Genomic DNA, 12,761 nt, shown 5'->3' on the forward strand with positions numbered 1-12,761 from the left:
GTCTAAAATTTATTATAAATATCAATTTTGAGTGAATTATCTTCAGTAGTTACTAAAATATCGCAGTTTTTGTATTTCTGAAAATTACCGTTATATGGGAGGTAGGCGTGGTTATTGTCCGATTTTTCCCATTTTCAATACCATCCGTCCTACGCCCGAAAGAAGTACACGTACCAAGTTTCGTTAAGATATCTTAATTTTTACTCGAGTTATCGTGTGCACAGACGGACGGACGGACGGACGGACGGACAGACAGTCACCGATTAATCGATTTCTCTTTTCATTCTGATCATTTATGTATACATTTGTCTACATCTATCTCGATTCGTTTTGCCTGTTACAAACTACCGTTATGTGAACAAGTATATAGAGTGCACAAGTGCGCTCGGGTATAAAAATAGAAGGTAGTTTCACTTTAAACTTTTTTGACGTATAGAGGCATTTTTGAAGTTTCATAAATTTTACGTTTTAGAAGCAGCGTTGCCACATTGATATTAACAAAATATAACTGATGGTATTTTGGTACGGGAGTTTCTATTATTTTGAATGGGTCATGTGATGTGAATGTTTTTGGAGTTAAAAATGTGTAATAATTATGATTAGAAGGTCGTGAGGTGGACCGATTTGAAAATACCTCCAAAAATGTAGTTTATTATGAATAAAAATGGTTTTTTTAAAGGATTTTTTGAAAAAAAAAATCCCTTGGACGACAAAACAGTTTAAGCTTAAAAAATCTGCATAAAATTATTTAAAAAAAAAAACTCAACGGGATGATAATAATGAGATTTTTCATGCTTTTTAACTTTTTTCAAAGACTGGTTTAAGAAAAACTTAATAGCAGGACCAAAGCTATACCGATTTAGCCTTTTTATTTATTTGCAAAAAACTCATTCACGTCCCATTTTTTTTTTTTTTAATATTAACACATCTTAATTAAAGTTGGAATGACACTCTTCATACTTTGAATTAAATTATGCAAAGGTATAAAAAGAGTTCTAAAATACCTTTCCAATGATACCTTACAAGTGAAGGTTCGACTTAGTTATTTAAGTTTTTCTTTAACCAATCTCAAAAAAAAATCAAAAACAGCATCAAAAATCTCATTATTAGGATTCTGTTATTTTTTTTCATTAATTTAATGCAATTTTTTTAAGTTGAAACTGTTTTGCCATCTGAAGAGTTTTTTTCAAGAAATACTTAAAAAAAACTATGTTTGCTCAATAAAAATATTAAAAAAAAAGAACTATTTTTATTCATAAGAAACTCCGGCTCACGTAAATATTAATATTTTTCCGAAATGTTTTGGTGCAGGTCTTAAAATATAATAGATCTTATAATTCCAATGGAAAACAGTAGTGGAGTGATGCAATCTAATGTACATATGTATGTATATAAGTATACTTACATACGATTCAGTTTCTCCAAAAGCTCTGAAATTGTGGAAATATATTGCTTTGAACAAACAAATCGTACTTCGGGAAGATTTTATGCTTTCACGTCATGAGACAATTTGAAAAATTTCGCTCCGGAATGCTCGTACAAATTTATAAGATTCCTACAGCTTTCAATTCATTTTTTATTTTATTAAAATCAGTCATTTTTCGTTTTAAAATCTGATGTTTGAAATTTTTTCAAAGGCAGTTGAAAAATATTTTTTTTTTGTAGCTGGCATATATGTAATACTTTTATATTGGCAGTAAGTTAACTTCTCAATGTGTAAGCATTCCGAAATCAAAGCGAGACAGTCTAGTACCATTTTTGTCAATGTATTGTGTAATTGAGTGCCGTTTTTGTATATGTGTTGTGTACATGTTTATTTATAAACGTATGTGTTCCTTTTCTTCCGTACGTGTTTATTGATATATATGTACTGTAGTGTTTTCGGACGGTACTAGCTCTTACTGCCAATATAGGAGTATTACATACATGGTAGCTGGTAGTTTGATTTTGATAGAGTTGTCATAATGCCAACAAAAGTCAAATGGCTAACATGGCGGCCAAATTCATTGAGTGAAACTACCTTCTTTCTTGTATCATGGATCAAATTATGAAGCTTCAAAAATCTCAGTATCCGTCAAAAAGTTGTTTATTGAAACTGTATCATGCAAATGCGTATTGTTTTCGCTGTTGTTGTCACGTTTTTCGTTTCATCGTGTTTCAAATAACTCCCGCTGATAAAGAAGTTTTCACTTCAAAAATTATTAAAAATCAACGCATTTTGCTAGCATCTTGAAACTGGCACTTTATCCCACTCAAATTTAATGGGATATAAAACTGCATACCTCAAATTTCTGAACATTCTGAAAGAAAAGTTTACAATTTTTGACGGAAATTGCTAATATTTGTTGAATTTTAATAATTTTTCTACAAAGTTTGAAATGTGGATTTATATGGAGCTTGTTACATATTGCCTCAGGCTTTTGTAAAAAAAAAAAAACATTGAATTAAGAAACGAAAAATAGAAAAAACTGGTCAAAGTGTCACTTAACTCAATCAGCTGACCACAAGTGTATATGCACGAATTTTTTATTTAAAACGTTTTTTTCAAAATATTTTGTTCCTTATTGTAAGACCTTAAAAACTTCACCTTCGTGAAGGATTTTGTGTGCGCACGAATTGCAGGAACAATAATTTTAACCAGGGACGTGAACCGGTTTTGAACCGGCAAACCGCTTTTTTCTATTGACCGAACCGAAATTTTCCACAAATGTTTGATCCGAACCGAAAACCGAAGGTTTAAAGGTTCGTTTTAACCAACTTTTAAGAGATAAATGTACCCACTTTTTTCTTTTTGTTAAACATGGTAATATTTACCTACCATGTTTGTTTACCATGTGACAATATAAAATGTAAAGGCAACCCATCTCATTTGACAGACACTTGCCCTTTAACCTCGCGCGTTGTTGCACTTGACACTTGACACTTAAACTTGCGCGTTATTTTTTATACCCGAGCGCACTTGTGCACAAGGGTATTATAACTTTGTTCACATAACGGTTGTTTGTAACAGGTAAATCGAATCGAGATAGATATAGACAAATGTATACATAAGTGATCAGAATGAATAGTTTCTCGATTAAGCGGTGACTGTCTGTCCGTCCGGCGGTCCGCCTGTGCACACGATAACCCGACTAAAAATTGAGATATCTTAACGAAACTTTNATCGAGATAGATATAGACAAATGTATACATAAGTGATCAGAATGAATAGTTTCTCGATTAAGCGGTGACTGTCTGTCCGTCCGGCGGTCCGCCTGTGCACACGATAACCCGACTAAAAATTGAGATATCTTAACGAAACTTTGTACGTGCACTTCTTTGGGGCGTAGGACGGATGGTATTGAAAATGGGCAAAATCGGACAATAACCACGCGCCCCACGCTTTTCATTTTCAATCTCATAAATGGTTTATAATAACTTTTGCTAAAATTTCAAAATCAAAAGTTATCAAAACAAATTCTATTGGACTGAGAAATATAATTTTCTAATTTTTAGTCCATTTATAAAAGCGTAATTTTTATTTTTTTTTATATTATTTATTTCATTTAAAAATGCGCTGGCTCGAAACTCATTTCCGAGCCACGGTTTCGGAGTTATCTGCAGAATCAGGAAATACCATGCGATTTATTTAAATCAAAATTGACAAAATTGACATTCATATACATATGTATGTATATTTTACATATGCTATTTAATCGACAATAAAGTCAAAAATTTTAGTGACGAATGGCTGCTTAAACAAGACGAGTGTACAAAGTATGTTCGACAATATTTTGTTTGGAAGAAACTGCCTAAAATCAACGCGATTTTTTATCAACTTCAAACTTATTTATACAACAATGTCAACTTGTAGGCAAATTTGTCGAATTTTCTTGAGTTTTGCACAAAGTTTAGATACATTTTTATGATTTTGTTGTAGTATGAGTAATGTGACCAACCGTACTTCTTTCGGAAGTAGGGTACTTCTTTTTTCGCTTTTGTACTTCGTACATCGAAGACAGTCAAATGTACTTCTTTGCGTGCGGTACTTTGTACTTCAGGAGGAAGATTTTGTAACCAGTTAGCGACAATTTTTGAATCGCTATCACACTTTTTGACGCATGATATAAATATTTTTGCGTCAAAAAGTGCGATAGCGATTCGAAAATTTGTGCTTACTGATTTCAGAATTTTCCCCAGGTCCTGTACTTCTCCAGTCTTCTAGACAATCGTCACATGGCCTGGGCGATAAATTCGTTTAAACCATTAAAGTCGCCGGGCATCATACCTGCGCAGCTGCAAAGGCCTCTGAAGGTGTCGTGCAATTGGTTGGATCCTATTTATGCGAACTGTGTGAGGACCGGGTACATCCGCAAGGCTTGGAGGGTAGTCAGTATTACGGAAATAAAAAGGAAAAAGGTTAGGTCTCTCGCCCAAATTAATTCATTAGCTCTAGGAAATCAGACTTAAGCCTATATTGATTCAAGGAGCCATCGTCTGGTGGAACTCACTAGAGATGCTACTTACACTTGTAAAATAGGAATTAGCGGAGCATTAGGAACTACACTGGCGCTTAACATAACTACATATGTTGAATACGGCGCCTGCGGATATTGCAGACAGAATTGTCGCAGCACGAACTGCTATTGGGCTAAGGGAAACCGGGTCCTTTTGTGACATAAAAAAGTAAAAGAAGACGTTTCTGTGCTGCAGCAAATGTTTTTATAGGGCACCTTAAAACACGTTACCTCTCAAGGGCTAGTGATGGGGGTTCTGACAGGCCATTGTGCGATTGATGCGGTGAGACTAGTGTGTTAGTGTATTTTGAATAAATCGTAATAGAAATCGAAGAAATTTTAATAGAAATGTATGAAATTGTAAAAGAAAAGAGCAAATGCCAAAAAAACAGGTGATCGCAGCTGTAGGAATCAGCTGATTGTGTTTTTACTTATGAAACTGTACGATGACGCAGTGTATGCATATTTTATCATGGAACATACCTAAAATAAATGTGAAAAGTTAACTGTGACCATAACCAATTTAAATGTGAAATTGCATCTCTATCAACTGTTTATGGAAATATTTTTCTTTTGCAATACGTTTTTTGTGGGAGACTGCCAAGCAAATGGTATGCAAACTTAAAGCATTTCAAAATAAATTTTGATCAAAAAAGTTTGAACTGCAGAGTAATTGTTTGTTTTATCTAATGTAAAACAGGGCCAGAATCAAGGAATTCGTGATCGAATCAAATTCGAATCGAAATTTTCTCTACAGCTTTTGGTAGCGAGTTTACTTTTTCAGTTCAAAATGTATTTTGAGAGAAAACAGCTGTCATTTTGTTTCATTCGATTCGAAACGTACTTCATTCGATCACGGATGCCATAATTCGGGTCCATTTTTATCTACTACATATTTATACGTTTCTTGGCGAATGTTTTATTGTTTTATAAAGAAATACAATTTACTCCAAGGCGAATTCATATAATAAGATGACAACAGAAGTGTTCAAAATTCCACTAACAAATTTTACGCAAAATTGCATTAAGAATTACAACAAATGCATCATTTTGAGTGTTGGTGTGGGTTGATTTATTTTGGAACGAATTTCCGTCATCCCTTGTCAAGTTTGGTTTGCAGACAAACCGGTTTCGGCATTGTGCCATATTCAGTGTCATTTTTCGTTCTCCATTTTGCATCTGCCTTGAAAGGGTTAGAAAGCGTTTCATATATGACAGACTCTGCAAAGGGTTGAATGCTGCACTTTCGTAAAGATATCGACCAGTATAACCATTTTTGTTATATACTTTTTTTTTTGAAAGCTGATAGTTTACGAGTTACGCAAACGTCAAGCTGTGAAGCTGTGTTTTTCTGTGATCTGTTTAAATTTTGTGTTTTATAAAGCTGTTTACGCTTATTAAAGTAAAAAATTAAAAAAAGTGTTAATAAACACAATGGTGGTGCACAATTTAAAGATAAGTAAAACATCAAAATTTCCTGTAAGTTTGATTAATTTAACTTGATATTCTTAATTGCATGTGCCGAGTAGTTTGTTTCATATAATATATTGTTGTTGTACAATTGTTTTTGTTTGTGCACATTGATTTTGCTCTTTTTGTCTTTTTGTTATTTCTGCTGTTTCATCTTTGTCACAGCTGTTTGCGTTGTGTTTATTAGGTGTCAAATATACAGTGCATTTAAAACTGTTCGCTACATAGCTTTCCAACTGATATTTACCAGCTAATTGGTTCACTGATTAATACATCGTTTTCAAAACTGTTTTTGCTTCTAAAACCTAAAAATAATTATAATTTTAAACATGTCGTGTATTTACACCAATTGCCACGTTAAAAGCGACTCCTATGTGTCATGCTGGCTCTGCGATGGGATTGCCCATATAAAATGTGCTGGTTTGAGCGGTAGAGTATTAGACGCTATTAACGAGGGTAAGGGTCTTCGTTGGTCTTGTCAAAAATGTAGATCAAACGAAGTTGATTTATTTAAATTCTTTAGGCAGTCCAGAAATGGTTTTTCTGAGATCGGGAAGGATCTGTCGGTGCTTGTTGAGAAATTTAAGCATTACGAAAAAATGTTTAGGTCTTTCACTTGTCTCGACAACCCTCCACACTCTGAGGATAGCCGAGAAAATAAAGGTGGGCGTGTTATTAGTCCACCTAAAAAGACAGCCACGGATTCTAGTAAAAAAAATCCTCCATCCCAGTCCTTAGAACTTATTAATTTATCTTCTCCATGCCCTCAGGCATTGGAGCCTCCGATTTCTAAAGCCATATCCACTAGGTCTACTTCTAAAAATAGTCAAACCGTTGATTTAACAGTGTTGCCATCAACATCTCAAGCTCCACTGTCTAACTTAGTTCCTCCGAATAATTCGGAGCCCCGCACATCAGACATCATTACCAAAAAGTTGGTTGTAATTCCTCCGAGAAGATCAATCTTTGTCTCTAGATTTGCTAAAGATACTTCTTCGGATGATATAAAGTCATACATATCGACTAAAATTAGAACTAAAGATGTATTTATTCGTAAATTTAATTTTAAATACGATCGCGATATTTCATCTTTTAAAATTGATGTAGCTTCCGAAGATTTTGATTCACTACTAAATAGTTCATTTTGGCCGACCGGGGCGTTTGTTCGCGAGTTTGAGTATAAACCTAATAAAAGTAATAATAACGTAGCTAAAATTTCTAATCTTAATTCGGATTCAAAAAACTAACTCGCAAGTCTAATTTAAGTATTTACTATCAAAACGTTAGAGGTTTGAATACCAAATTAACTGACTTATATTTAAAAGGTTTTGACTGCAATTATAATATTATTTCCTTGACCGAAACATGGCTCAAACCTCATATTTTTAATTCCGAAATTCTTCCAAATGAATATCAAATATACAGGAGTGACCGCGTGGGCAGAATCGGCGGTGGTGTTCTTTTTGCGGTGCATTCATCGATACCATCCGAGGAAGTTAGTCTTCCTGTCATTGAATATACCGAATTTAAATGTATACGTGTACAGGCTGGAAAGACTTATATTTATTTAGCTCTTTGCTACATCCCTCCTAATTCTGCCGTATCGGTATATATGCAGCTAGTTTCTTTACTTGAGACCGTAAATGCAATGCTTACGGCATCCGATTCTATGATTGTTTTGGGCGATTTAAATCTGCCACATATTTCATGGAACATCATTGACACCGATGTTGTACCAGTTTCATCTAGAGATAGTTACAATGTATTTCTGGAGGAAATGGCTGAACTTTGCCTCAAACAAATAAATATATGTCCAAATAAGTTTGGAAAGGTCTTGGATCTCGTTTACGTTGATGATGTTCCGAAGGCCTCTATTAATCGGTGTGATCCCCTAGTTTTGCCGGAAGATGCATACCATCCTGCTCTTGAGTTAAGCTACGAAATCATAAATGAAATACATAATAATAAGTCAAGTTCAAGTACTAGATATGTTTTTGCGAAAGCAAATTTCAGGAAAATTAACAAAGAACTTTCAAAGTTATCTTGGCCAATATATAGAGATGACGTGGAGCGTAGCGTTGAGCACTTTAATGATACTGTTTTCAATTTGTTTCGAAAGTATGTGCCAATACGTAATATTGTTCATGAAGAACCAATACAATTATGGTTCACTAAAGAGCTTAAAAAATTGAAAAATAAAAAGTCGCACTCTTTTAAACTGTATAAAAGAACGGGCTTACACAGTGATTACCTAAGGTACTCAGTTTTGCGGCATAGCTACTTTGCATTAAATAAGAAATGTTATAATTCATATTTATGTAAAATTAAGAAGAATTTAATTAACAATCCTAAATCATTTTATGGTTTCGTAAATTCAAAGCGTAAGGCACATGGTTTTCCGTCCGCTATGCATTATCGCAACACTGTATCTAGCGACAGCCAACTCATTGCCAACATGTTTGCTCGGTTCTTTAGGTCCAATTATTCTGTAGACTTCCCTATAAGTGGAGACTATCCGTACGAGCTTTGTCCAATCAACTCTGCTTATATTCCAGTAATATCTTCCGATGAAGTTTTACACTCTTTAAAAACCTTAAAAGCGTCATTTAGGCCTGGACCTGATCATATTCCGACCTGTTTTCTTAAAAACTGCGCTGAGAACATCTGCGAGCCTTTAACAACTCTATTCAATTTGTCACTTAAACATGGCGTTTTTCCGTCAGCCTGGAAGGAGTCTTTCATAATACCACTTCACAAAAACGGCAGCAGGTCGTCTATAGAAAACTATCGAGGCATAGCGAGACTCTCCGCTATCCCCAAATTATTCGAAGCAATTATTGTTAACCAGCTGACATATTCTATATCTTCTTCAATTACACAATCTCAACACGGGTTTTCTAAAGGAAAATCTACTATGACTAATTTATTGGAGTTTACAACTCATGTCTCAAACGGTTTTAGAGAAAATGCTCATACCGACGTAATATACACCGATTTCAGTAAAGCTTTTGACAAAGTATGTCACTCGTTACTCATCCGTAAACTCGACCTAATCGGCTTTCAGCCCAGTCTTCTTCAATGGATCTCATCTTACCTCTCTGATAGAACACAAAGAGTTATTGTTAATAATTGTTCTTCCAACATCATTAAAGTTTCTTCAGGAGTTCCTCAGGGAAGCCACCTTGGTCCGATTCTGTTCCTGATATTCATTAATGATATTTCTTCTATAATAAAACATTCAAAAATTTTAATGTATGCCGATGATGTGAAACTTTTTAAAACATTGTCCTCTATCGAAGAAAGGTCTTTGTTACAAGCGGATCTGAACAACGTGGTTAGTTGGTGTAATACAAACTATATGCCACTAAACCTTCAAAAATGTAAAGTTATGTGTTTCTCTCGGAGGGCTGTTCAACCAGCTGTTTATTCAATATCAAATTATAATCTGGAGCAGGTATCCAATTTTGTCGATCTTGGTATCACAATGGATTCCAAACTCAATTTCAACCATCATATTAATGTTACAGTCAATAAAGCCAAAGGCGTTTTTGCATTTGTAAGGCGATGGTCAAAAGAGTTCAAAGATCCTTATGTTACAAAAGCTCTTTTTACCAGTTTAGTTAGACCTATACTAGAATACGGATCTATTGTTTGGAATCCCCGCTACCAAGTTCATTCAGAAAGGATTGAATCAATTCAAAAACAATTCTTGCTTTTTGCATTGCGTAATTTTAACTGGGATTCAGATTACAATCTCCCCCCTTACACAAGTCGTCTAAAGCTCATAAATTTGCCTACACTCGCAAGTCGTAGAGAAATGCTGGGTATAATATTTATCGTAAAATTAATGACAGGCTTGATTAATAGCCCGGCCCTCCTGGCTGAGGTAAATTTTAATGTTCCTTCTCGAGTGTCAAGACACTTTCGACCTCTATTTTTAAAGCCATGCAAAACTAATTTTGAACTAAACGAATCATTCCGTGGTTTATGTCAGAATTTTAACTGTCATTCCAGCATGTTTGACGTATCGGACTCGATTTTTACTATAAAGATAACTATTATTTCCACTCTCAATAATTGAAATACTATCCTTAGCATATCCAATCAGCTGATGAATTTGATTCTGTAGGTGAATAGTTTTAGATCTCGACACTTAACAAACTCCTGTTTCCACTACTCGGCACCAAAAAACTAAAAAAAAGGTTCCGTACGTCATGCGGACTGCGCCCCTCGTGTCGGTTGGGCGGGAATGGAGGGTAAAAAGCCGTTGGGATTAATTAATTAATTAATTAGAGTTTAAAGGAAGCTCGGGTACAGCATCCAATGTTCCAAAAATCGAGTCTTAAGATAAAATAAAGAGAAATCTTTCAGAAACAGTGCCATACACCAAGTATAGTATTTTCTAGGGGAATGGGAGCCAAAATCCAAAATTTTGAACGGTATTTTGAGGGTTAGTTATTGTTGTTGTAACTTTTCTTTAGTTTTCCTACATTATATGATCATTTATCTTCACGATAAAAAAATTTTAATTCCATTATCTCTTTTCTAAGCGAAGATCTACGATTTTGAAAAAAAAACTCGTGTTTTGCCTATAGTGCGCCGCACAGTAGCAAAAAATGTTGAGGTGGACAAATCAATTTTGACAGCCCAAATATGAACCGATTTCATGTTTCTTTTTTTTTTAAATAAGATATAATTAAATTTCGCGTCGATCAATCCGTGGCGATTTTTCAAAAAACCTCTAGTTTTCTATTTATTTATGTCGAAAAATTAAAGAAAACATATTTTACGTTTGAATGCTTCCAATTTTTTGGAAAATACTTGAAATTAATTTCAAATGCCAGCAATTATTTAAAAAATTATTCATAAACACTTTTCCATAGGATGCATTTAATTAAAAAAAGTTTTTTCGCTTTTTTCTGTTCGAAAAACTAGAGAACAGCTGTACCTATATTTTTGAAATTTTGGACATCGACTCCAGACTATCCAGGGATGATAACAGATGAAAAGCAATTTCGATAAATCATATATATTAGTATAGATAACAAATCAAATGCGTCTTTTAATTAAATGTATCCTATGGAAAAATGTTTATCAATAATTTTTCAAATAATTTCAGACATTTGAAATTAATTTCAAGTATTTTCCAAAAAAGTGGAAGCATTAAAACGTAAAACTTTTTTTCTTTCATTTTTCAACATAAATAAATAGAAAACTAAAACTTTTTTTAAAAATCGCCATGGATAGAACAACGCGAAATTTAATTATCTTTTATTTAAAAAAAGAAACATGAAATCGGTTCATATTTGGGCTCTAAAATTGATTTGTCCACAGCAACCTTTTTTGCCCCACTGTGCCACTGTGCGCCGTTTTGTACTTAAGACGACGATATGTATGTTTACGCACTACATAAAATTTACTTATAATTTCAGCAAATTTGACTTTAACTTTAACTTTGCTGTTGACAAAAACCAATTAAGTAGTACCAACTTTTTGTTCAATTTTTTTAAACTGGCCTTTAGTTTTTGGGCGCTTGTACGTAAACAGGATTCGCGCATCAAGCAAAAAATCAAAATTGCGACGCACTTTCATTACCTATGAGTATAGTTAACTGAACTTGGCAAAATCTGAAAGCACATATGCAGGCACACACATACGAAGTATGAACGTAATACAGTTGTATATGATTTTTTCATGACGTATGTATGTAAATCTTTAGGTGAGTTGTAATTTCATGTGTCATCTCAGATGTTACAAAAAAAAAATATAAAATAATCACTGAAGTCGGTTTTACCGGTTACGAATTAGCATCTTTGAAAACTTTCTTGTTTTTACACATTTTGCACTCACTTCTTCACTCTACCTCTCTTTCCCTCTTGACTGCTACTTCTTTCTCTTTTGACTACTACCGTATTCTCTCTTGACTGCTACTTTTGAATCTTCAAACTCTTGCTGTATACCTTCTTTAGCGGATAAAACTGTGGAAAACGTCTAATCTGCGCGAAACCTTTTTACGAATAAGTCCAACAGTTATTAAGGCGGCTACTTATAAACCCAAGCAAACACTATTGACATTCAGGGTTGCCGTTTTGATCTAAATAGGAGCTATTGGATAGATTTTTAGACGAATTTTTGCGAGATACTTATTTTTTCCAGTCAGTATGAATGTGGATACTTTTTAAAAAGGCCAAAATTTTAGATTTCTATAAAGTTTTTTTCGTTTAAAAATCGATTTTCATTAAAGATGGTAGAAAGCATTATGTTTTCTAAATGTATTAAAAATAACTACTAAGGCGTGAAATTAAAGCATTTTATTTTTTGTGAACGAAGCAATGAACATATGAAGAGATGTCACCAAAGTAGGTATACGCGCAATGGTTTTCATTAGTTTTAATTAGCCAAAAAGATGCTTTAAGCAATATCTTAATATACATATATATATATATATATATATATATATATGTAACTATATATATAAAGTAATGGCCTTATTCATAAAAAATAAAGTCGCTTTATAAAAGGTTTACAAATTGAAAAATGTATGAAAACGTCAATTTATAAAGCTCTTTAAACCTACTTTATTTTTTAAATGTTAATTTAAAAAGAAAAATGATCTCAATGTAGTTTAAAATACAATTATTAAAAAGCTAAATGTGATTTATTTAAGGAAGTTAGTATGAATTTTACTAAACAATTTTATATACACTCTAAAAAATTTTTGTTTAAATTTGCGCATATTAAGAGAGGGTTTCCTTTTTTACTGTGTGCAAATTTACACACCGCCTGTTTACTTTT

The 12,761-nt window shown here is 33.5% G+C and overlaps 1 long non-coding RNA gene across 1 annotated transcript in view; it reads right to left on the bottom strand.

Moving 5' to 3' along the window:
- LOC108362687 (uncharacterized) overlaps positions 1-12,003 on the bottom strand; it is an 87,955-nt gene extending 75,952 nt beyond the window's left edge. Inside the window, exon 1 of the long non-coding RNA XR_001847505.1 lies at positions 11,817-12,003. This is a non-coding gene — a long non-coding RNA (uncharacterized LOC108362687). The remainder of the gene's footprint in view (positions 1-11,816) is intronic.
- Positions 12,004-12,761: the final 758 nt, after the last annotated feature.

This window comes from Rhagoletis zephyria, unplaced genomic scaffold (genome assembly GCF_001687245.7).
Source record: "Rhagoletis zephyria isolate East Lansing unplaced genomic scaffold, Rhagoletis_zephyria_1.1 Rzeph_scaffold_01069, whole genome shotgun sequence".
NCBI lineage: Eukaryota > Metazoa > Arthropoda > Insecta > Diptera > Tephritidae > Rhagoletis > Rhagoletis zephyria.